Source organism: Lactuca sativa, chromosome 6, assembly GCF_002870075.4.
Source record: "Lactuca sativa cultivar Salinas chromosome 6, Lsat_Salinas_v11, whole genome shotgun sequence".
NCBI lineage: Eukaryota > Viridiplantae > Streptophyta > Magnoliopsida > Asterales > Asteraceae > Lactuca > Lactuca sativa.
In genome coordinates this window covers 76,047,924-76,073,416 of record NC_056628.2, presented here as the reverse complement: position 1 = coordinate 76,073,416, position 25,493 = coordinate 76,047,924, and the positions used below count along the sequence as shown (strand labels likewise).

The 25,493-nt window shown below is 38.2% G+C and overlaps 1 pseudogene; it reads left to right on the top strand.

Annotated features, from left to right (window-relative positions):
- LOC111890126 (uncharacterized) overlaps nt 1–25,493 on the top strand; it is an 82,428-nt pseudogene that overhangs the window by 15,428 nt on the left and 41,507 nt on the right.

Here is a 25,493-nt window from a genome sequence, read left to right as displayed (position 1 = left end):
TCAAATAACCGTAGTACTTCAATAAACACACGACAACTTCGAGGAGTCAATATTCAATCTTTGGGCTTGAAAGTTTCAAATCGTGCTTGTTGGGCCTTGCTAGCCCAATAACATGATCTTTGGGCCCGAAGGGGACGTGCCTACATGTTAATGGGCCTTCTATGACCTAATTCCATGTAAAAGGACTTTAATAGCTCTATTGTGTTGTTGGGCCCCAAGAGTCCATTAGTACTGCTAGCGAAGTCGAGAAGTCAAATGCGAGTCGGGCCAAGTGCCTTTCGCATTCCCGATAGCCTTGAATGACTTATGGAAACAAAGGAGGCTTCTTACCCTCCTTTCTCCTCGGTTGTGGGGCTATGAGAAACCGAGTAAGCAGATTCGTGACGTTAAACAAGAGAAGTCAGGGTGGTTGGATTATGTGAGTAGTATGGACGATGCCTCAAGGATCGTTCATAAATTGTAGTTATAAACTAGTCATTTTCAATAATGCGTGATTGTAACAACTCACAACCCTTAATTAATCCAATGTCACCTGGGTAATCAAAAACAATCGTCGTATCGGTATAACAATAAACAAGTCATGTAATTTACGCATTGGAAAAACATCGGGTTTTCCCGTGGAGTTCAACATTTTAACCTACGTGATGTATACAAAGTTCAACAATTATTCATGTTTTCAAAATCGACAAGCATACTTACGGATCTTCACACTTTTTATAAACAATACTCTTTTCAGAAAATATCGGATTTTCTGGGTTTTCAAACTTCACAAAAATCATTTTCCATAACATTACTTATGAACTCACCAACATTTCATATGTTGACTGATTTCAAAATAACTTGTATTCTCAGGTAACAGGTAAACAGAAGAATATGTATCAAGTTATATCATGGTGTTTTGCTTAGATTAATGATCAAACGGTTTATGTTATGAAATTGTAATGTTTAAAACAATGTACTGAATGTAAACAATATCGGTTGTAATATTTCAATGCATGGTGATGAATGATGTTATGATTCATGTATAATCATTGTGATGGTATTCAATTAAGTCACAAGAGCCCTCGGACGTTTACGCCGTTTGGTTCGGGGGTGTGACAGGTTGGTATCAGAGCTCTGTTTATAGTGAACTAGCATATCTAACCACACATTGATATGCAACTATAAACCAAAATAGGGACTAACACAACTCTAAACAAAACAAGTAAAGCATAACAATAAAAAATCCTTGGTTGTATTAGGAAAAAGAACATAACACCGAACCAAACAAGATAATGCCAGTATCTCGGTTAAGCCATGACTGTTCTAGTCATATCAAGGAGTGGATGTAGCCTGATCAACTACATTCCCTCCAAGGTATAACTATCACACGTCCTGAGGAGATCGTGATAGCTAGGGAACCTAAAAACATACCCCTTTACCTCCAAGAAGAGAACATTCGTTTAGTCAATTCAATAGTTGTAGAGTCATAGGAGTAACGATAGTTTATTCATATACCTTCTCCCAGTCTTCATGGAGGGAGAGCAGCAGGGTATTCAGTTCCATCAAGTCTTAGTGGCTCACGGGATGCTTGAAGATGGACCTGAAGGGAATCAAGGGGAAGCACACGACGTCGGTCCTGACGAATACACGGACACCGACTATGAGTTCGAGGGGAAGCACATAAAACCCATTTTTGGGCTTAAATTGTTAAAAATGCAAAACTAAGGGCCCAAACCGACAAATTATAGTTTCTAGAGGGTCAAAAGTGTCCAAACAGTTTCTATAATAATTTTCTGAAACAAAACATTTTTGAAGGACTAAAAATCTAAATTTTACACTTAATGGGCTAAACTTGGGCTTTTCGGCCCAATAAGCCTCAATATGCGAGATTTTCAAGTTTGAGGGGCTGAAAAGGAAGATTTATGTAAAAAAAGGGATTTGAAGTGTACTAAAACTATTTCAATGGTCAAAAATGCTTTTCAAATTCAAAACGGACCAAAAATGTAAAATTTTTCTCTTTTGGGCCAAAACTGTAAGATTTGCGAAATTGAGGGTTTTAACCGAGAAAACATTATTCTGAAAGGACTAAAGCTGTTTACAAAACAAAATTTGGTTAAAAATGTCTTTTCAACAAGTTATGATACCAAAGTGTCAAGAAAAATGGTTTAAGGACTAAAGTGGAAATTCTTTTATATAAAGGACTACAAGTGCTAACTTTATAAAAGAAGGGTTGTGAAAAGGTAAAAATCTTACTTTTAATCAAATAAATCCCTAAGAAAAAATACGAGATCCACGACTACCGGCGAAACGTAATAACGAATACACATTCAACAACCAATATCGTTACCAAACGAATTGATTCGGTCTCGAATCAATAACATAACAAAAATCAAATAACCGTAGTACTTCAATAAACACACGACAACTTCGAGGAGTCAATATTCAATCTTTGGGCTTGAAAGTTTCAAATCGTGCTTGTTGGGCCTTGCTAGCCCAATAACATGATCTTTGGGCCCGAAGGGGACGTGCCTACATGTTAATGGGCCTTCTATGACCTAATTCCATGTAAAAGGACTTTAATAGCTCTATTGTGTTGTTGGGCCCCAAGAGTCCATTAGTACTGCTAGCGAAGTCGAGAAGTCAAATGCGAGTCGGGCCAAGTGCCTTTCGCATTCCCGATAGCCTTGAATGACTTATGGAAACAAAGGAGGCTTCTTACCCTCCTTTCTCCTCGGTTGTGGGGCTATGAGAAACCGAGTAAGCAGATTCGTGACGTTAAACAAGAGAAGTCAGGGTGGTTGGATTATGTGAGTAGTATGGACGATGCCTCAAGGATCGTTCATAAATTGTAGTTATAAACTAGTCATTTTCAATAATGCGTGATTGTAACAACTCACAACCCTTAATTAATCCAATGTCACCTGGGTAATCAAAAACAATCGTCGTATCGGTATAACAATAAACAATGTAATTTACGCATTGGGAAAACATTGGGTTTTCCCGTGGAGTTCAACATTTTAACCTACGTGATGTATACAAAGTTCAACAATTATTCATGTTTTCAAAATCGACAAGCATACTTACGGATCTTCACACTTTTTATAAAAAATACTCTTTTCAGAAAATATCGGATTTTCTGGGTTTTCAAACTTCACAAAAATCATTTTCCATAACATTACTTATGAACTCACCAACATTTCATATGTTGACCGTTTTCAAAATAACTTGTATTTTCAGGTAACAGGTAAATAGAAGAATATGTATCAAGTTATATCATGGTGTTTTGCTTAGATTAATGATCAAACGGTTTATGTTATGAAATTATAATGTTTAAAACAATGTACTGAATGTAAACAATATCGGTTGTAATATTTCAATGCATGGTGATGAATGATGTTATGATTCATGTATAATCATTGTGATGGTATTCAATTAAGTCACATGAGCCCTCGGACGTTTCTGGCGTCTGGTTCGGGGGTGTGACATCTTTTTCTTCACTGTCTAAAAACTTAATTAAAACTCGTGAGTATTTAATCAACTCTACTAAATTCTAAATGAAACTAATAGAATAAAAGATAAAAAAAAAGAACATGTTGAAACAGCCCGGAATTCCAGGTATCGTTATATTTATGATTTTGGGTGTTTTAAGAGGGGACTCGGCGAGTTGGAGCTCAGAATCGCCGAGTAGGATCGCGGATCTGGTCGCAGGTTCGCGACTGGACTCGGCGAGTCCGGATATGGACTCGGCGAGTCCGCGCTGTTTAGCGAAACCCTAACTTCCCAGGTTTGGGACATATATAAGGGGCCTTATGGCCGTCATTGCTCACCCCAGCCCTTTGAGTGAAACCCTAATTCGATTGTGAGCATCTGGAGCAAGGTAGAAGACCATTATTGATCTTGGAAGTGTTATTTTTGCAAGGAAGAGGAGGCTTGGTTAAGGGAACAACAGGAGAAGCTATATTCTGAGAGTTGGGAACACAGAGCAACGTTATTCAGGTAATATTTTCGAGTTGTTCCCTCCTATGTTGATGTGTATATGGATTTAGGGTTTATTGAACCCTTTTGTGGCTAAATTGAGTGCTTCCCTAGTCCCCCAAACGATTGGAACCCTATATCGGGACCCTTGGAAGTCCAGAGTGTCCCATGCCTGAGCTTTCTGGAATCAATGGAGGTTTTGGATTGGAATCCTTATGCCTTAGGTCATAACGTCAATTACGAGTCACGGGGTGTATTATGAGCACCGAAATAAGGACTTTACGTGATGAACTAGTCTAGGAAGGCCAGACCTATGAATTGCCGGAGCAGATCTGACCTTAGAAAGCAGTTTGAGCGGTTGCATGGCATGGACTCGCCGAGTCCGATGAACAGACTCGGCGAGTAGCTTGAAGATTGCCGTAGAATGGTCATGTCCGGGTTATGGGTTGGATCGGTGAGTCAGGGCGAGTTAGAAGGGGGTTAACAGGTGGTCTGAGTCGAACTGGGACTCGCCGAGTTGTTCTTCAGACTCGGCGAGTTGAGTCGGGGTGGCCCCGCGATTCTTCCAGGAGGAACTCGTCGAGTCAGGGGGGATACTCGACGTGTAGAAAGGGAATCTTAGAGAGTTGGTGAGAACGTCTAGACTCGCTGAGTCGCCCTAGCGCTCGCCGAGTCCGGTCAAAGTTGACCGTTGACCGTTGACCAGAGTGGACCTGTGTTGACTTCTTAGGGATAGTCAACATTAGAGATATAAAGTGTTAACTAGGGACATATGATGTTATAGGAGGATTAGAGCTCGGAGAATCGGGCACGAGGGATTCCCAGGATTGTGAGATATCGAGACACGCGAGGTGAGTCTTCTCACTATACTTTACCTTGAGTAGGTAACCAGAGTTATGTGATCAGAGTATTTGTATGCTATATGTATGTTATGTGTTGCACTGCATTCTTCTATGTGATTTATGCTATGCTTGTTTACAGAGTTAGAACCTGAGGGTTCACAGAGTATGGGTGCACGGACCCACAGAGTTATAGCCTCGAGTGGCTAATGTGTGTGTTATATGGTATTTTGGGGAACTCACTAAGCTTTGTGCTTACAGTGTTTGATGTTATTTGTTTCAGGTACTAGTGCGGATCGCGGGAAGGCGCCGGCCTGATCAGTGCACACACGCGGGATTTTATATTATGTGATCTTGGGGTTTTTATATGTTATGAAATGAATTACAAACAATGATGTTTTTATGAATACTAAATGGATTTTGCCTTTATAAAATGCGAAAAATTATTTTTAAATTCTTGGTGTTACAATTTGGTATCAGAGCCTTGGTTTGAGGGATTCGAGTACACCTTCAGGCGTATTTGAACTCAAACTGAGGATTTGAGATGTAATTTTCAAAAGATTTAAAAGATTTTTTGAAAAGACGCAGAGCAAGAGATGTGTGTACGATCAGCCCGCGCCCGAACGGTGATTTCCCAAAATACCCTTACATTATGTGATGTTAATATTGATATGATGTATCTGCATGCTAGAGTAGGCTAGGCATTGCTATTAGAACTAGATTGGCCTGATTTGTGATGCCTTAGCCTAGGGAGAGGTGAGCTGCTATGAGATGCTTGAGAGTGAGTAGGTAGCAGCGAGGGACTTATGAGAGATCTATTAGAGAGTGGTCTATGCATGATAGAGTACTTGAGACCTGGAATCCGAAGAGGAGGACTTGGAGTGTATTCTGGTGCGGTGCGGACAGTAGTATTGGGCCCGTACTACTGGAAGCACCGGAGCGGGGTGCAGCCCAAGTAAGAATCTTTGGAATGCCAAGAATCAAGGAGGAAAGAGTTGACGAGTGTGAGTGTGTTCGTCGGGATTCTAAATTTATTGTATGTCGTATTTCAGCGGTAGATCATGGTGAGGACACGTTTCACGTCCGAGAGCAGTGGTACTAGTGAGGAGGATATCCGCCGGATCATCCAGGAGGAGGTAGCTGCAGCCATCAGGGCAGAGATTCCGGAGATGTTTGGGTCCATAAAGACCACGCTGATTGAGACGTTCGACGAGCGTTATGCCGCTCTTACTGAGGCTATTGCTGCAGCGGCTACCGCAGCGGTGACTGCTGCAAGGCCGCAGGGTGGGGATGCGTTACTATTCCGGGAATTCAGCAACACAAAACCACCAGAGTTTGATGGGGCCCAGGATCCGGTGGCAGCGATGAGGTGGATATCTAATTGAGGGGTGCTTCTTCACTTGCTCGTCTCCTGAGCATTTGAAGGTCCGGTTCGCGCTGAACCAGCTTCGCTTGGGAGCGAAGGACTGGTGGAAGTTTGCGACGGCGCATTATACGCCTGCTGAGCTTTCTGCGGTGACCTGGGAGAGGTTCACCACCATGTTTCGAGATGAGTACGTTCCCCAGGTGGAGAGGGAGCGTTTAGCACAGGAGTTTCTAACCCTCAAGCAGGGTACTGAGTCTGTTACAACAATCACGAGGATGTTCCACGAGAGGGCGATGTTTTGCCCTGAGCACGTGTCCACTGAGCAGGCACGTATGAGCCGCTACTTGAGCATCTTGAGGCGGGATATTCGGGAGTTCGCTGCGAACTCCTCGTACCGGACATTTGCCGAGCTTCAGGCAAATGCCCGGAAGAAGGAGATCGAGCTTGAGACTCAGGCCAGGGAGGAGGCGGAGTCTCAGGGGAGGGATCAGCGACCGGCACAGTCGCAGCCGGCCGCCAAGCGGTCCAAGCCTGCTGATCCCAGACCAGGAAGCCAGAAGGGCCGCACCTGCGGAAAGTGCGGCAAGGGTCATGACGGAGTTTGTCGAGCGGGGTCTTGCTACAAATGTGGCAAGGAGGGGCACATGGCCAAGGACTGCCCCAAGGGGTTTGCAGTGTGCTTTCACTGCAACCAGACTGGACACCGGAAGGCTGAGTGTCCGCAGCTGCGCGGAGCACTCCAGGGATCTGCTCCTGCCGCCATCAGAGCTACAGAGAGTCGGCCTATGAAGACCGAGGCACCGAGAGCTCGAGGGAGAGCCTTCCAGTTGACTGCGGAGGAAGTCCGCGCTGCGCCCGATGTGGTGGCTGGTACGTTTCCTTTCATGTATTTATATTGATGTTGAAATATTATGCTTATATTAGGTTATGCGTAGGTACCTTCCTTGTGAATTTTGTGCCTACTTTAGTGTTGTTTGACTCGGGTGCGAGTCGGTCTTTTGTATCTTTGGCCTTTAGTCAGCATATCAGTGTTAGTCGTGAGGCATTGAGTCGGCCTCTGAGAGTTTCCATAGCTGATGATAGGGTGATTTGTGCCACGGGGGTTTTCCGGGGATGTGTGTTAGAGATTTTCGGGGTTGAGTTTCCGATTGACCTGATTCCTATCGCGATGGGTGACGTCTGTGTCATTGTGGGCATGGACTGGTTGAGCCGATTCGGCGCAGTCATCGACTGTGAGCGTCAGTTGGTGACTATACGAGACCATAGTGGGGGAGTTCTTTCGTTGTACGGCGAGGGTACACGTTCGGGATCGGCCTTTTGTTCGGCCGCTAGGGCGAGGCAGTGTCTACAGCAGGGCTGTAAGGGTTTTATGGCGTATGTGATGGATACGCGAGCGACTTCCGAGAGACCGAGTTCAGTTGAGGAGGTACCGGTGGTGCGTGAGTTTCCAGATGTCTTTCCCAAGGAGCTGCCGGGAGTACCTTCGGTGAGGCAAGTGGAGTTTGGTATTGATTTGGTTCCGGGGGCCGCACCTATCGCTAAGGTGCCTTATCGTCTTGCACCTCCAAAGATGCAAGAGTTATCCTCGTAGCTTCAGGAGTTGATGGGGAAGGGATTCATTCGGCCGAGCAGCTCGCTGTGGGGAGCACCTATTCTGTTCGTCAAGAAGAAAGATGGTTCACACCGGATGTGCATTGATTACCGGGAGTTGAACAAGTTGACGGTCAAGAACCGTTACCCATTACCGAGGATCGACGATTTATTTGATCAGTTGCATGGAGCATCTTGGTTTTCCAAGATCGACTTGAGGTCGGGATATCATCAAGTGAGAGTGCGGGATGAGGACGTACAGAAGACAACATTCAGGACGCGATATGGGCATTATGAGTTTGTGGTGATGCCTTTTGGGCTCACCAACGCCCCGGCTGTGTTCATGGACCTCATGAACAGGGTATGTAGGCCGATGTTGGATCGGTCAGTGATTGTATTTATCGATGATATTTTGGTGTATTCGAGATCTAGAGAGCATCATGAGGAGCATTTGAGGGAGGTCCTTGGGGTTTTGAGATCGGAGAAGCTTTATGCAAAGTTCTCCAAGTGTGACTTCTAGTTGCGGGAGGTCCAATTCCTAGGACATCTTGTTAATCAGGAAGGAATATTGGTCGATCCGACCAAGGTTGAGGCGGTGATGAGTTGGGAGGTGCCGAAGTCACCCTCTGAGATCAGGAGTTTCCTTGGGTTGGCAGGGTATTATCGGAGATTTATTAAGGACTTCTATAGAATTGCAGTGCCACTCACTAGATTGACCCGAAAGGGGGTTGCATTCTCATGGGGACCCGAGCAGCAGACCTCTTTTGAGACACTTCGCCAGAGATTGTGCGAAGCCCCGGTGTTAGCTCTCCCGGAAGGGATGGAGGATTTTGTAGTTTATTGTGATGCATCTATTTCGGGGTTGGGTGCAGTTCTGATGCAAAGAGGGCATGTAATAGCATATGCATCGAGGCAACTGAAGCCTCACGAGGCGAGATATCCCACGCATGATCTAGAGCTGGGGGCGGTAGTGTTCGCCCTCAAGATTTGGCGTCATTACTTGTATGGGGTTCGTTGCACGATATACACGGACCATAAGAGTTTGAAGTACTTGATGGATCAGCCCAACCTAAACATGCGTCAGAGGAGGTGGTTGGATGTGGTCAAGGATTATGATTGCGAGATCCTGTACCACCCGGGCAAAGCTAATGTGGTAGCAGATGCGTTGAGCCGTAAGGGGGAGAGCACTCCACTACGAAATGTATGTTTGAGGTTGACCGTGATAGCTCCAGTACTGGATGCCATTCGTGGGGCACAGTCTGAGGCTATGCAACCGGAGATGCAGAAGAGGGAACGGTTCGTTGGTTTGGTTTCAGAGTTTGTTACGGATGTTCGAGGGTTGATGACCTTCCAGGGTCGGATTTGGGTACCATTTGTGGGCGGTACGCGTACTACTTTGATGGAGGAGGCACATCGATCGAAATTCTCGATCCATCCCGGGGCTACAAAGATGTATTTGGATTTGAGGAGAGAATATTGGTGGTCCTGCATGAAGAGGGACGTCACGTGGTTTGTCGAGAGGTGCTTGACCTGCCGTAGGGTTAAGGTCGAGCACCAGAGACCGCATGGCAAGTTGCAGCCATTGGAGGTTCCCGAGTGGAAGTGGGAACAGATCACTATGGATTTCATCACCAAATTGCCAAGGACTGCCAGAGGAGTTGATGCAATTTGGGTGATTGTAGACAGATTGACGAAGAGCGCTCACTTCCTTGCCATTAGTGAGAGTTCTTCAGCAGAGAAATTGGCGGAGGTGTATGTGAAAGAAGTAGTATCTCGGCATGGGGTGCCGATCTCGATTGTTTCAGATCGTGATGTGCGTTTCACTTCCAGATTCTGGAAGAAATTTCATGAGGAGTTGGGTACTAGATTGCATTTTAGTACCGCATATCATCCCCAGACAGACGGTCAGAGTGAGCGGACGATTCAGACGCTCGAAGACATGCTTCGGGCGTGTGTGTTGGATTTTGGGGGTAGCTGGGATGCGTATTTGCCCTTGGCGGAGTTTTCCTACAACAACAGCCATCATTCGAGCATCGGTATGCCGCCCTTTGAGCTGTTGTATGGTAGGAGGTGTCGGACCCCCATTTGTTGGGGAGAGGTGGGACAGAGAGTGATGGGCAGTACAGAGATCGTGTTTCAGACGACAGAGCAGATTCAGCAGGTCAGACAGAGGTTATTGACCGCCCAGAGCCGACAGAAAAGTTATGCAGACAGACGCCGGTCCGAGCTTGAGTTTCAGGTCGGCGACTTCGTACTCCTAAATGTCTCTCCTTGGAAAGGAGTGATTCGATTCAGGAAGAGGGGCAAGTTGGGGCCCCGGTATACTGGGCCTTTTCGTGTGATTGCGAGGGTAGGCCGGGTGGCCTACCGTTTGGAGTTGCCAACGGAATTGAGACAGATCCACGACACTTTTCATGTGTCGCAATTGAGAAAGTGTATAGCCGATGAGTCGGCAGTGGTTCCATTAGAGGACATTCAGGTGGATGCGAGTCTGAATTATGCCGAGAGACCAGTGGCCATCAGAGATCGGAAGATCAAGGTTCTGAGGAATAAGGAGATACCTCTGGTGGTAGTTCAGTGGCAGCACCGGAAGGGATCAGAAATGACCTGGGAGCCGGAGCGTGAGATGTGGGAGCAGCATCCGGAGTTATTTTCAGAGTGAGACTTCGAGGGCGAAGTCTAGTCCTAGTGGGGGAGAGTTGTAATAGCCCGGAATTCTAGGTATCGTTATATTTATGATTTTGGGTGTTTTAAGAGGGGACTCGGCGAGTTGGAGCTCAGACTCGCCGAGTAGGATCGCGGATCTGGTCGCGGGTTCGCGACTGGACTCGGCGAGTCCGGATATGGACTCGGCGAGTCCGGATATGGACTCGGCGAGTCCGTACTGTTTAGCAAAACCCTAACTTCCCAGGTTTGGGCCATATATAAGGGGCCTTATGGCCGTCATTGTTCACCCCATCCCTTTGAGTGAAACCCTAATTCGATTGTGAGCATCTGGAGCAAGGTAGAAGACCATTATTGATCTTGGAAGTGTTATTTTGCAAGGAAGAGGAGGCTTGGTTAAGGGAACAACAGGAGAAGCTATATTCTAAGAGTTGGGAACACAGAGCAACGTTATTCAGGTAATATTTTCGAGTTGTTCCCTAATATGTTGATGTGTATATGGATTTAGGGTTTATTGAACCCTTTTGTGGCTAAATTGAGTGCTTCCCTAGTCCCCCAAACGATTGGAACCCTATATCGGGACCCTTGGAAGTCCAGAGTGTCCCATGCCTGAGCTTTCTGGAATCAATGGAGGTTTTGGATTGGAATCCTTATGCCTTAGGTCATAACGTCAATTACGAGTCATGGGGTGTATTATGAGCACCGAAATAAGGACTTTACGTGATGAACCAGTCTAGGAAGGCCAGACCTATGAATTGCCGGAGCAGATCTGACCTTAGAAAGCAGTTTGAGCGGTTGCATGGCATGGACTCGCCGAGTCCGATGAACAGACTCGGCGAGTAGCTTGAAGATTGCCGTAGAATGGTCCTGTCCGGGTTATGGGTTGGATCGGTGAGTCAGGGCGAGTTAGAAGGGGGTTAACAGGTGGTCTGAGTCGAACTGGGACTCGCCGAGTTGTTCTTCAGACTCGGCGAGTTGAGTCGGGGTGGCCCCGCGATTCTTCCAGGAGGAACTCGTCAAGTCAGGGGGGATACTCGACGTGTAGAAAGGGAATCTTAGAGAGTTGGTGAGAACGTCTAGACTCGCCGAGTCGCCCTAGCGCTCGCCGAGTCCGGTCAAAGTTGACCGTTGACCGTTGACCGTTGACCAGAGTGGACCTGTGTTGACTTCTTAGGGATAGTCAACATTAGAGATATAAAGTGTTAACTAGGGACATATGATGTTATAGGTGGATTAGAGCTCGGAGAATCGGGCACGAGGGATTCCCAGGATTGTGAGATATCGAGACACGCGAGGTGAGTCTTCTCACTATACTTTACCTTGAGTAGGTAACCAGAGTTATGTGATCAGAGTATTTGTATGCTATATGTATGTTATGTGTTGCACTGCATTCTTCTATGTGATTTATGCTATGCTTGTTTACAGAGTTAGAACCTGAGGGTTCACAGAGTATGGGTGCACGGACCCACAGAGTTATAGCCTCGAGTTGCTAATATGTGTGTTATGTGGTATTTTGGGGAACTACCTAAGCTTTGTGCTTACAGTGTTTGATGTTATTTGTTTCAGGTACTAGTGCGGATCGCGGGAAGGCGCCGGCCTGATCAGTGCACACACGCGGGATTTTATATTATGTGATCTTGGGGTTTTTATATGTTATGAAATGAATTACAAACAATGATGTTTTTATGAATACTAAATGGATTTTGCCTTTATAAAATGCGAAAAATTATTTTTAAATTCTTGGTGTTACACATGTCATAACTCAATCAAGCTTTTCGCAAAATCATTAGATATAGTTTTTCAATTGAAAGACAAAACGCTTGAGTTATATTCTTTAAAAAATATTGGTTTTTTATTTTCTTTATAAACTTCAATAATTATTTGCAATAAAAATATATATATAATTCATTTTTTTCATTCAATAAAGGAACTTAATTCAATTGTATTCTATTAAAACAAAACAAAGAGATAATGAAATTGGATTTGTTTTGTTTAAAACTATGTCGTTTAAATGGTCTCATCCTCCTAATAAATAAAGAAGTTTTTTGTCACATGACATGCTCTCCTTCAATTTGACAAATGTCAATTTGTGGTAATTTTGAATTAAATTTTTTTCCACATGTCATTTTTGAGATTTTCCTAATTTATTGAATTCCATATAATAATTCAATGTAATAATTGAAATAAATATAGTAATAAATAGATATCAATTTTATTAATGAGCTAACATTTTAATTTTTAAAATTTTAAATTAAAGTTTATTGGTTTCTTTTGTTTATTTATTTAAATTATTTGTTTAAATTTAAAAGATAAAAAACATTTTAATTTTACTAATTCATTATTTTTCTTAGTTATTTATAAATTGAAAGTTCTTAATTATTTAGACATTGATATTTAACTTTTTTTTTAAATTAACACATGTAATAAATGGGTCTCACAACTAATATATATATATATATATATATATATATATATATATATATATATATATATATATAGAGAGAGAGAGAGAGAGAGAGCTAGGTTCATTGTTTAAACTAAGTATTGTGTTATCGTATGCATAAATGTGGGCCAATCAAAATTTAAAATAAAAATAAATAATTAAATAAATAAATAATTAAATAAATAAATAAATAAATAAATAAGGGTAAATAGGTAATTTGATAAATACTTTCCACAGATAATATACTATAATTAAGGTAAAACCGTAACCCTAATCAACCCTTTTTGACAACGACCCCATGGACACTCTCTGTAATGCTCTTACTTGAAGTGCTAGAACAAGCGACAAGGACATAAACCTTAGCAACTGAATCGATGCACACGTCGTCTTCGTTCTCACTCATGCTTTCTTCAATTGTTCTTCTCTGGCTGTGAGATGTGAGGAATGTGGGTCAGGTGACTATGGATCAGAGCTCCTATTGTGCGACCAGTGTGACCGAGGTTTTCACTTATTCTGCCTCAGACCTATTCTTGCTTTTGTTCCGATCAGCTCCTAGTTCTGTCGTTCTTGTTCCACCAATCGGAAGACCATTTCAAGTATGTCTTTTTTCTTTTTCAATTTAAGTTGACTTGCATTTTGTCACATTGCATGTTATGGTTTAGGTTTAAGATTTTTCGGATTTACAGCTAAAGGGGTTTTTCTGTTGTAAAGTAATGAACTAATTCATAGATGTTGATTCATCCAATGCTCAATTTTATAATAGTAGCTTGAAATGCGAAGATCCCCAATTAAACCCTACATCTAAGGACTTTGCCCCAGCTGTCTGATTCAAATACTTTACAGTAATAAATGTAATTACATTCCATGGAATTCTTCTCATACACCAAGGCAATTGATTCGCTTGATAATGTGAATGATAATCCAGGTAGCCGATAGGGTATAATCTCATGGTAAATTCTTGACTAGGAACAACCCCTAATTTCTAGGATACAAGCCTTTGAATTATATGCATTGCTGTCTGTGTACATCATGTTTAGTCCAGTAGTGATTGGTTCACCTTTAACAATGTCATTTCTTGTTCTGTACCCAGGATTTCCGTTGGTTCAAACAAATATCATTGATTTTTTCCGCATCCAAAGGTCCTCTACATCAGGTGAAGAATTTTGTCAAGGTAGATAAGAGAGATCATTTATTCATGTTGTTTATGTTTTATTGCTTTATTAGAGAAAAAGATTGGTAAGATTTGTTTTGTTATATGATTGTAGATATAGGCAAGAAAAGGAGGCGAAAAAGTAGCTTAATTGCATAAAAGAAGAAAAGGAGATTGTTACCCATATAGTCCAAGTGAATATGTTTTATTGCTTGATTAGATAAAAAGATTTGTTTTGTTATATGATTGTAGATATAGGCAAGATAAATGTATCAAAGACTGGACAATAATCACTGAATATGTTGGAGATGTTGATTACTTACAGAGCCGGGAAAATGATGATGAAATCACAAATTCCAATTTTGTTGGAATGAAATGTCGAATTCCAATTCTGTTGGAATCATAGAAGTTGATGCTTGAATAACGGACCACAAAATTGAAACGGACCACATTATTCTTTTAGAATGTATTAGTCGTTGTTAGATTTTGATGTATTCTTTCTGTTTTTGAATGTTTTTTAGTTTTATTCTTTAACAATAAATGTAATTATTAACAATTTTTACCTGTATTCTATAAGAAATAATGTATTTTTTTGATTTTATTCTTCTAGTGATTGTTCAATAATTTGTTATTCTACAAGAAGTTTTTAAATTCATGATCAAGAAATAGGTTCAAGAATATTTTTATTATTTATGGTTCAAGAATATTTTTAATTTTGAATATACTCATGAACATATTCTGTCAAAATGTCCGAATTAAAATAATTATAATTCTTAAAATCGGATTTTTGAAATTAATAGAATCTATGATCCCTTAGAAAATACAATTTTCCTTTATTAAATATATATCAATTGACTGAATTACCCTTATAATTAATTAAGATGATATTTTTCAATTATATTTAATTCAATAATATATATATTAATCACTTTTTTAAAATATGTAAATTTGATTGGCTTACATTTATGCATACAATAAAACACTAGATACTCTAAACAAAATAATCTAAGCCTATATATATATATATATATATATATATATATATATATATATATATATATATATATATATATATATATATATATATATATATATATATATATATATATATATATATATATATATATATATATATATATATATATCATGGTTGCAGAAATCGGGATTAATCGGCGATTAATCGTTTGGTGTTCTCTAACCGTCGAGAATTAGGGCATTAATCGGGAATTTAGGATTAATCGGGCTTGACATGATTAATCGGCCTTGGCGGGATTAATCGGTCAGCAAAAGTCAACAAAAATCAAAAAAGTCGAAAAAAGTCAAAAAAAAAAAAAGAAAAAAAAGGTCAAAAAAAATTTTAAAATTTCAAAAAACCAACTTTCTTTTTTTACTCCAAAATTTTCAAATTTTCAAAATTTCAAATATTATACCAAAATGTTCATATTTTTGTATTTCCAAATTTCCAAATTACAATTTTTCTTATTTTCTAATTTTAAAGTACTTGTTTTTTTTAAGATATATTAATATTTAATTAATTTTAATATTTATTAATTATCTATGGTTCCCGATTAATCCTCGATTAATCTCCGCCAAGACCGATTAATCTCTTAACACCCGTCAAACGATTTTTACAAACTTGATATATATATATATATATATATATATATATATATATATATATATATATATATATATATATATATATATATATATATATATATATATATATATATATATATATATATATATATATATATATATATATAATCAACCGTAAAAATCCTATTTTTTGACAGGTGCATTGTTTTCGCCGGTGGTGTGACGGACCAGAGATTTTGTTACGTCTTGGTAGAGGTTTTGTTAATAAACGTCATCACATAGTCTAGAGAGTGGAGACATAAATCAGTTTTCGTGTAAAATTATATTTAATACTATGGGTAATATTTGACAGAATAAACCATCTATAAATGGTTGTAGATTGCCCGTTGAGGAGAGCGGAAAGATAAAAAGAGTTGTTACATAATGCATTTGGATGTTTGAAGTCCAAAAATTAATTAATGGACCCATCGAATATGCTTTTTTTGGTACTAATTCATAATTATACGTAAATATGGAATTTGTATTATTTATTTAACTTAACACTCTCAAGAACAAAATTATGATAGTAAACAAGAGTTCTTCACTGAAATGAGTATCCATGATAAGTATATTTTCATGCCTCATTACATCACTTTTAAAACCTACAACCAAATGAGCATCAATCGTGTTTACTTATCTTATAAAATACTCACCCTAAGTTACTGATCCTGGTTTCCGAAAGTGCTCGTTTTAAATTAAATATATATCTAATTATCATATTTCCCTTCCGTGTTAAAAATATATTAGTTACTTTAAATAATTAAATCTAAAACATCGAAACATAAAGTTACGATTTTTAGAGCTAGAATTTTGTTAAAAGAAAATAATAATAATAATAATAATAATAATAATAATAATAATAATAATAATAATAATAATAATAATAAAAGATTACATGCATTGATATGTGCTACATTAAACATATTTTAAGAAATATTTATAACTATTTTTATAATTAAAATAAAAAACATACTTTATTTATTCGTATTTATATTTTACAGCTGAAAATAAGATGTTGGTGATATAGTAGCTGGAAAGGAACACTCTGGACGTATTCTAGTAGCTTGAAGATTAAGCAACACAACCGAAGTTAAGCATGGACAGAAATATGATGGTTCTGAAGATATTTCAGTTTATTATTTTGTGCCACGAATTCCAAATCATGGCGAGATTTCCAAATCACGACGTAATTAAAGTCGATTATGAAAAACAATAAATAAAACTCACAATTCGTCCAAAGCATAGTATCGCCTGAAATTAAGAAGAATACAACAAATAGAGTACCGTTTTGAGAGTCTAAAAGGTTATATTAGCCGGTAGACAGATATAGATGTAGAAATATGAAGATTAAGAGAAAAAATCATTATGTTTTCAACTTGTCAACTTTTTCTTTCTATAGTTAGTTAATTGATTACTTATACACTCTTTTCAAGATTTTGGATTAAACACTTTATGATTGTTTGCTATTTGTGAAAACCTAATTTGTTTGATTGATTATATTTGGTATTGAGAGTTATTTAATTTATTATGTTCATAATAGAGTTAGAAATTAATATTTGTGACTATTCCATTAACTTGGAAATTTTAGTAAGTCGCCATTAACCCTGGGACCGATCATACATATTGGGTCATTTCATAATATGATAATACTAAACACAATATTTAGAGAGTTATTATTGGTGGTAGACAACTTAGAATAATAAGATTAATGAAATTAACATGAAGTTAATAAATTTAGAAATTGTTGGATAACCTAGCAATATCATTTAAAGAATATTAATTGATCGAACTATGACGGATAAATATAAGTATTAGTATCTTCAACTTATGTTATCGATGCAATTATCGTTGTTATGTTTATTTGATTATTTATATGATTATGCTAGTGACACTATTTAATTCTCGTATAAATTTTTTATTTTAAGATTGATTAATAAGAAGATACTAATATGTTAATATATTTTTGTTTTCAATGTGTTTGATATCCGTACTTACCTAAGCTATGCAATTATTGATCAGGTTCACTACTTAGTGTAGATAGTTAGTTTGGTTTGTTAGGAATGATAAATGGAAAACAAGATTTGTATTTGCAAATGTATATCGATTATACGCAAGTTTTCAAGTTTTTGGTGTTAATATCCAAAGTAATGACTTTCAAGTATATTTTATAGATTTTCAATTACCCATCAAGTTTTCGTGCAATCAAGAATAGATTTCAATTATTATTGTTGTATCTAATTATCAATAAATCAATCCTTTCTGAAAAGACAGGACGATAGAGACTAAATGTGGGGTTATAACAAAAAGAATTTGGTCGAAGAATTGCATGATTTTTTAGGCAAAAATTTGTGTCGCAATTATGATGATTGTGACGTGATTAAAACTTTTTTAATTATTTTTCACGACACGAGTTACACATCGCACCGTGATATTTTTACAAATTATAAATTTATTTTTACAAATTATAAATTTTTCTAGATTTTATGTTTTTGAGTGGGTTTCACAATCACAAACCACTAGGGATTTCTTGACCTATTTAGTCTACCAATTTGTTGAATTATCCAACTCAATCCAAAAAGCGTAGTACAACAAGGCGTTTTTGTGGTGGTTAGGAGGAAGACCGGATTCTTGCTATTTTTGACTAATTTGGTCACTTTTGTTCTGCTTTGTAGTCAATGATTTAATAAATCTAAGGAAATAGTCTAATGAGTCTCAAATGTTTGTTTCACAAACCGTTACTTGAACGCAAGGAATTGAACCAACAAATTGTATAAGTGCACTGGGAACACACCAATATCGAAAATTGGTCATGGAGCGCATGCATTCAAATATATATCCTTGGCTCCTCATTGTGACATAAATTGGGTATCATTTAATTTATGCAGATTAATTTTTTTTTTTTAATTTTTCGTTTTAGAATTTTTGATATTTGGTGTGTTATTAAAAAAAACATGAATCACTCTTTGGATGAAGCTAAAAAAAAATATCAGGTTCTATTTATAAATATACCCGATGAATGCCCGCGTGTTGCACATAAACATCTATATAGTTGAAATCTTTATAATATATGTTTTATTAAATCTAACAATAATGTAGTTGTTAAATTTGATATGACGATAGTTCGTATACTATGTTAATATAATATATTGATTATTTTGAATTATATGATATATATATATATATATATATATATATATATATATATATATATATATATATATATATATATATATTAAAACTGATAATATATGGTTTAATATTATTTATATTTGTTGTTATTGTTAATTAATTTTTTAAAATTTATTTGGTTAACGTTTTAATTTCTATCATTTTAATTGTTTAAAACATTAAACATTGTTTTGTTTTTAAAACTAACAATATAATCATTTATTTATTGTTATTTTTAACTATTGTTATTGTAAGTTATTTTAAGCTAGTTATTTGAAAATTTTAATGATTATAAAAAGTATCTTTAGGAAATATTTTAGTTAATTTGATATTACAATTTAGTTTTTGTATTTAGAACTACAATTTATCACTGTTAACTATTTACAAAATATTTTTGGTCTTTTTAAGTTGAACTGAAATTTGTATTTAAGTAGACCTTGTAATGTTATATTTAAAATTAACAATGTAATTATTTTATCCAAACTGTTCAAAAGTTGTAGCTTTAAAATGATAACTATTACATACAACAACATATTAAAATTAATAAATTAGGTATAATATATTAAAAGTTAGAGACATAATTTTATATGTACAAGTAAAGATATTATTTTAATATTGAAATTTAGTTTATATATGATTACAATCTAAGTTTGAAATTTAGTTTATATATGATTACACTTTAACTTAAACATAACTTATAATCATTATTAGAAAGAAATTGAAAAGTCATGAGAGTTTCAAAATAAATGTGGTGAAAGACATAATGCTTCTTGAGTAAATTACACAAATGGTCCCTATGGTTTCGGGTAATTTGTACGTTTGGTCCCGACTTATTTTTTTAACTCGGAAGGTCTCTACTGTTTGTTTTTGTTACGTGCTTGGTCCATATCTGAACTAAAAAGACTATTTTGCCCTTGATTTTTTAATTTATTTGAATAAACATACCCCCAACCCCACCCCATCATCTTACCTTACCTACCCCACCATTTTTCCACATTTAAATGATAAAATTGCAAAAATGGTCCCTGTGGTATGCAAATTTTTGGGGTTTTAGTCCAAACCTCGAGTTTTTTGGATTCATGGTCCTTTTGGAGTGGTTTGTATGTAGAATTGGTCCCCAGATTTAACTTCCATTAAGTTGTTGCTGTTAACCCCCTCATGTGCCTCCCACATGAGGGTATATTTGTCTTTTCACTTATAAGGGACCATTTTTGCAATTGAAAAAATATATCCCCATTTTTTTAAGAAAAAATTAATACCTATTTATTTATTTTAATAATTAAAAAAAATAAAAGATCTCTCTCTCTTTCTCTCTCATAGTATCCCTCAAAGCTAAGAAGTCAAAAGGATCTCCGGCCAACCGTAACCTTCATCGCCGCAAGAAGACTCACGTCACCACCACCACCAAGACAGCCTCCATATTAGTTGCCTCCATCAATAAATCCTTCTACACATGCCACCGCCGCCTCATCAAACTCTTCTCCAAACTCGTTCGTATTGCTACTCCCAAGAGTAAATCCTCTGTAAGAAAGGCTACAAAGTCCTAAAAAAGTTCCCTAACTCCACCGACAATCAGATCGCCACCGTCCATCGCTCGCTCTTCCAGGTATCTACCGCCGCTCGCTCTTCTAATAATCTACTGTGACAACCGTCAAATTCTGGTCAATTCGAAGTCAAATAAGGTCAACAAGTCAAACCGGTCAACTCAACTAACCCTTGTGTACTAGGGCTTACGTTATGTAATTACTAAACAACTCGCTATTCTAATGAGAGATCATAAATCGAAAAGTACGTACATCTAGATCTCCTTAACCTAAAACTGTAGTAAGTGACGAGCCAAACCGATAAAACAATGTTGCATACTCATCGGGAGTGTGTAAGATCCTTAAACAAGGCTTAACGGGGTTTACGGACCTTGCATTGCGAAGCCGGACACTCAAAAAGGTCACAAATGAAACCTCTCTCAATCGTTTTCACTCTATCTCTCTCTATTATGAAATCTCTCCAAGAATGTCAAATCTCTCCCTAATCTCTCTCAAAAGTTTCCGTAACTTTTTGAAGTCATTCGGGTCATTCCGACCCTTAACCGGGTCAAAAACGGCTTGAAACGGGGTAAAAACGAGTAAAATAGGCTTAAGCACCCGAAACCCCTCTTAAGGAGCCGAAAGTCCTCTTAGGGACCAAACCCTCCTGAACCGAACCCGAAGGCTGCTGAACCGAACCCGAAGGCTGCTGAACCGAACCCGAAGGATCCTCTCGGGACCGAACCTCGCGCATACCCGAGCCCGAAGTCACTGTTCACTTCGGTCTATTTTGCTTCTGATGACTTCGGACCAAGCCTCCTTCTCGCTTCTTACTGTCTCGCCCCAGTTCGCTTCGGACCCAGCACCAGAAGGGACCGAACCTTCGGCCCCCTTCCGAGAAGCCTCGTTGTAATGCCTTTTCTTCCCGGTTTTCGACTACGACTTCATTTTAGCTTCGTTTTTAATTATTTTAACGTAGGATTTTCACCCAAAACTTTATTTTAACATATAAGGACCCATAATTAATGATTTATCATGTTTTTAAGGATAAAACCTTATCCAAGAAGAGTGGGTTAAGTACAAAGGTTGAGTGTTGACTTTTCTTTGTATTATGACACAAGCAACCACCATACCTACTCCATGACTAACCCACACTCCTCCCCACCATACCTTGTCACTTCTTTGTCCTTTTTACCTCACTCACAAGTCATTCCCATGTTTTTGAGAGCTGGACATTTATCCTCTCTCCTCACTTCTTTCACTTGCTCTCATTTCACCAAAAATACAACACAACTTTTCTTTCAAACTTTTTCTCTCTATTTCAAGACTCCAAGGCTGATTTTCAAGCTTTATACTTCTCTTGGTAAGTATAATTCATCCTCCTTGTGATTATTACACTTCATTCTACTCAAATCATTGATTTCTTACACAAACGTCATCACATTCTTGTTAGATCTTCGAACCTTCAAGTGATTCTTCAAGTGTTCTTGAGTTGAACACTTCTCTTCTTCAACACTCATCTACTGAAATCACCTAAGGTGAGTTCATACCCCTACATTTTCAGGTTTCTCAAGTTTTTAGGGGGGGGGGAATATAAGTTAAAACACCAAGAACATAACTAAAATTTTCTAATAGCTTTCATCAGAAAAGTTGGACTCCATTCACGGACTGTTTTGGACAAATTAAACATTTTAGTTTTCAAAACTGTTTTATGTGCAAGTAGTTCCAGTTCTTAGCTTTAAAATGACTACTTGCACATCTCCATAAGATTTTTCTACAATTTATGGTGATTTTTACAAAACTGCCTATCATTTCAAACATCAATCCGGACCAGTCTGTGATTATGGACTTTTTCACATAAGTTAGAGGTCATTAAAATTTATAATAAAAATTATGAACAAACTAGACTCATTTTACAAACTCTCAGAATTTACGAATTCTGATTTGCACCTTTAATTAATTTTCTATGAATTTTCTAAAAACATAATAGAAATGGCAATACTAGAAAAATGTTTTCAATTTCATTTACACCTTGTAACTTGTGGAGCAAGGTGTGTACCTTCATGTGATGATATGTTACTTACCATATATGTCATCTTGGCTTATTATATAGACATACATCAGAAAACAAATGGATTCTTACCTTCATAAGTATGGTAAATATATAAATGGTATTACAAGGCTATATCCATTAAAATACAAACATTGGTAAACTATGACAAGTATAGTTTATGCTCACTACCCCAATAAATATTTAATAAACTATAATAGGTATAGTTAGGATTCATTTACATAACAAGCACATTACTAAAGGTATTACACATACAAAAGGGTTACTACCATTATGAATAATTATGATAAACTATAATAAGTATAGTTAAGTCCATTATACCCCCACAAACGAATACGCTAGTTATAATCGGTATAGTTATGACGTATATACATTACAAACAAAGTGATAAACTATAATAGGTATAGTTTATGTTTCATCTACACCACGAACTTAATTACAAGAAAGGGATTCACCATCACCACCACTTTTGATAAGCTATAATATGCATAGTTCATGTTCACTACCACTATCGCTATTTGATGAACTATGATATGTATAGTTTATATTCACCATCACCACCACTTTTGGTAAACTATAATATGCATAGTTCATGTTCACTAGTCACTATCTCTATCAGATGAACTATGATATGAATAGTTTATGTTCACAGCCACTATTACTATTTCGTACACTACACTAGGGTTTGGTTTCGGTTTTGGTTTTGAGACTACATTCAATCTAGAATTGTTAGTTTTCAGCTATAATTTCTAAGTGTATATGCTAGAGTTATATAGAACCTAGTCGTGATTGGCTTAGAATTGGTGGTTCCGCCTTATTTCATGTTCCTCGTTTGGTTGTGGGCCTAGGACAGACCCATTACATTCGACGTTTTATCTAACTTTAATTTTATATAGCTTATATACACAAGGAAATTATAGAAGGAATCTATAGGGAATTCTAGGATGCACTATTTCATAACATAGAAACTTACATTTCACATTTTGAGGAAAATATCGGATTTTCTGGAACAACTTAATTGCTTTTACGAGGAAAAAACAGTTTATTTCTCAATTTAAAACTCTTATGAACTCACCAACCTTTGTGTTGACACTTTTTCAAAACAACTTGTATTCTCAGGAAAATTATTAAACAGGTAAATCAACTGCTTTCGAGGACGGGACGCTAAAGCGATAAACTCAAACTTATTTAGTCATCATGATGTAATTGATTTTAAAACATGTAAACTTACTCTATGATGTAACACTTTCAATTATATTGATGATGGTTGTGTTTGCTTTCTTCACTATTACATTCGTTGTTATGATACTATACATGAAGTCATCAACCCTCGAACGTTTCCGCCGATCTGGTTTGGGGGTGTGACATCTACCATCGCCCTCCCACCACCAAACTCCTCTGATAAAAAAAACGGCGTTCCTTGACCTTGACGAAACCCTAATCCATTCCACACTTGCCACCAGAATATCACCTTCAAGAACTTATGATTTCTTAGTGAGGTCATTGCTGGATGGAGAAAGAGTTGATTTCTATGTGCTGAAATGCCCATTTTTTGATGAATTTCTTCAGTTCCTGAGCACAAATAACTATGGTATTTTGGTTTTCACAGTTGGAATTGAGGAATATACTTCGTTGGTGTAGCACCTGGTTCCTGGTACGTAAAATTTATCTAAGTATTTTACATTTTTAGCCTTGGACTCGGCGAGTTGTAGGCCCGACTCGCCGAGTAGAGACGGGATCTGGAACACATTTAAGTTGGCGACTTGGCGAGTCCATATTCTGGACTCGGTGAGTCCCCGCTGTCTGATGAAACCCTAAATTTCAAGGGTTGTCATCCTATTTAAACCCTCTTATCCGCCCCCAAGCTCGCCCCCTTCACCCTCAGAGCTCTCTACTTCGTTCAAGCCTTGTTCCTTGGGAGATTGAAGCATTTTGGTGTGTTTTCTTGAAGATTTGGAGAGGGAAGGAGAGTAGATCAAGAAGAGAAGAAGGAGGCCAGACATCCTTGTGTTATCTCAGTGATTTCCCTGAGGTATAACTCAGTTTCCCTCTGTTTTTTTGCTATTTGTCCCTTGTAGCTCCATGAAAGTCCTTCTTGAGCCTTTCAGCAAGCTTGTTTGTGTTTTAGGATTCGTAATAAGTTGTTTAGCCTCTAGATCTAGGCATGATTGAGCTCCAGGAGCTTGGATCCACTGCCTTTATGGAGCCATATTGCATAAAAGCCCTAGATCTACTCTTTTGGTGCATTTTGAGCCCTAAAACCCTCATGGGTGTTTATTTACACGTAAAGTTGGAAACTTTACGAGTTAACCAGGCTCTAGAAACCCAGATCTATGAATGGCAAGAGCTGGATTCAAGCAAAATCACGTGTATAGTATTTACATGTGGTTGACTAGGCGAGTCGTTCATCTGACTCGACGAGTCGAGTCGCGAGTCCCTGAGTTTTTTTTTCCTTTTTCGTGTTGCGGGTTGGAGTAGTGGGTCATGGGGTGTGACTCAGTGGGTCGGAAGCTAGACTCACTCATGAAGTAACTCGTCGAGTCAATTCCATGACTCGGCGAGTTCAAGGCAATCTTCTTGCCTCAAGAGCAGACTTGGCGAGTTGTTCATACAGCTCGGTGAGTCTCAGCATAGTGTGTTCTTTGGATGAAGATGAACTCGGCGAGTTGTTCATACAACTCGGCAAGTAGGATGAAGGACTATTGGCCTTTAGTTTAGAAGGAAAACTCGTCCAGTCAATGCCTAACTCGACGAGTAGATACGAGACTATAGTCAGACAAAGGGATAGGGACTCGGTGAGTTGGCAGGCCAACTCGGCGAGTCGGGTCAACTGGAAGTTGACTTTGACTTTGGCTTTGACTTTGACTCTTGGTTTGGTTAGGGGTAAATGGTCATTTTACCCTGAGGTCGATTAGCAGTATTTGACTGAGTGTTTTGTGGGAATTATAGCCGGAGGATTTCCGGGGCAGCAATAGCAGAAGATAGTCAGTTCCCACACAGATCAGCAGCTACTTCGAGGTGAGTTACCTTCCAGTAGCGGTGGGTCTAAGGCCACAATGTCGGCCCACCAGTAGGAGAAGTATG